This window comes from Chenopodium album, chromosome 3 (genome assembly GCF_948465745.1).
Source record: "Chenopodium album chromosome 3, dcCheAlbu1.1, whole genome shotgun sequence".
Taxonomy (NCBI): Eukaryota; Viridiplantae; Streptophyta; class Magnoliopsida; order Caryophyllales; family Amaranthaceae; genus Chenopodium; species Chenopodium album.
The window spans coordinates 62,034,181-62,036,345 of NC_137836.1; positions in this window are offsets into that span (position 1 = coordinate 62,034,181).

Below are 2,165 nucleotides of genomic sequence, written 5' to 3' on the forward strand. Positions count from 1 at the left end.
ATATATGAAAAAAATAAAAAAAATTCAAAAATACGTTCCAATGAATTGTAAATTATGTTTCTCTGTGCCCCTTACTTGAGAAAAATTATTTTGATTCTTGGTATTTGATGATAGGCATTGTGGATTAGTTAATCATGATTTGATGTTTGATTGCCTTGAAACCTTAACATGCGTCAATTTTGTCCAACTACTTGTGAATATAGTGCTTGACTAGTTGATTTGGTTAGGAATGTGTGATAGTTCCATAGTTCCTGGTATGCCAATGAATTTGAGTATTGATTTGCAACTATTAGTAATATTTATATCATTCATTATTATGCACATTGTGGAGGACGAAGGCATTTGTTCTTTTAGGTAGCCTCCAGATATTGTAGATACATTTGTTCCCTTCTTGCTACCCATGTTGTTGCCTTGACTTTTTGTTGTTTTATTAGCCATATTACAAGCCTATTTTGCCCCATTGGTTACTAGTCCCAAGCTTGGCTTGGGGGAGCTATTAGTGAGTGAGGTGAGGAAGTTTGTAGTGTGCTTATTATTTGCACAACTTGGGTGGGCTTTTGAGAAGTTGTTTTGTTGTTGATCATGTTTATTTTTTATGAGTTTGAGAGTTATACTTTCTTAAAAGAATAAAGCATGATGTTATGAAAAAAAAAAAAAAAGAGAGAAGTTCAAGAAAAAAAATGTGAAAAATAAGTGAACTTCAATAAAAAAAATAAAAAAAAATAAAAAAAATAAAAGAGAAAAAAAAGGGTTCAAATGTTCTAGTTTGAGGTTGATCAAAAGAAAAAAAAAAATAGAGCTTCAATGAAAAATTCAAGTTTGGAAATAAAGTTTGTTTATTCACTCTACTCCTTCATTACTATATCTTATGAGTGATATGTAAGAGTTGAGATTATTTATTATGATTGGAGTATATTTGGTTGATGTTAAAGTTGGTTATGATGGAGATTTATGATCATTATTTATTTTGATCATGGGTTTTGAAAGGATTTTCTCCCTTAAGCATAGCTTTTCTCTCACTTATTCCCAAATGATTCCTACCCTTTACCCTAGCCTTACATTACAAGCTTTAAAGACCTTCCGACCTTTGTGCATATAGAATTGTATGAATGTGAAAGTGTTGTTTATCAATGCAAGTTATGATTTGGCATATTTCGAGTCGACTAGTAGGATTGAGCGTTCATTGTTTTATACACACGAGAGTGTGAGTTGGGAGGGCATTGTACACATAAAGGGGTTGGATGGAGAGCGATCGAGTACATCTTTTACTCGCCACAAAAATGAGAGTTGAGTGCGTGAGCACTAGTCTTGAATTCTATATGCTCTTGTGGTTTGCTCTGTTTGACAATTGTTAGGGAAGATTGGTAATTAGATGGGTTTGATTGGTTGATTTTGAAGCATGTTTATTTGATTTACCCTGGATCGTTTGTGCTTGATTTTTACTTTTGGGGTGAAGCATATTTATTGATTCATTGATGAGATCTTTGCTTAGGGACAAGCAAAGGTTTGGCTTGGGGGAGTTTGATATGTCTATTTTATATAGTATTTTACCCCCGTCCCTTGGTCGTAATTAGTAGTGTTTTTGGCTCTTTAGAGCCACTTTTATTACTAATTGGTGTTTTCTAGTGTTTTGGTAGATTTGGTTGACTTTTGCAGGGATTTATGCTTTTGGAGTATTTTCCCGAGATATTTTGGAGCAATCACGAAGATTGGAGAAGCACGACCTGATTCTATAGCCCAGGGCCGGTTAGAGCCATCGAACCGGTGATTAAGGGCTCGGTATAGGTGATACCGGGGCATTTGGACCGAGTATTCAAGACCGGAAGAGGAAACCCAGATTGGCCCGAAGAATGGGAGCCCAATCGTAGTCCAAATAGTGGCCCAAGTGAGCCGCCCGGCCAAAGAAGCTTGCGCCCGGAGGCGCGCCCGGCCGGGCGGGAGAAGCTAAGGTTGGCGCCCTGTGACGCGCCCGGCCGGGCGCGAGATTATTATTGAGGAAGAAAAAAGGAGCGCCCGATTGGGCGGTGCCTCGCCCGATCGGGCGCGTGTATTTATTAGGGGACGATTAGCGCCGTTTTAGTTTGTTTTAGTTTAGGATTTGTACGGAGTATAAATACTCCTCCGTAATACGATTTTAGCTCCTCTCTCTCTTTTCCCTATTTTAC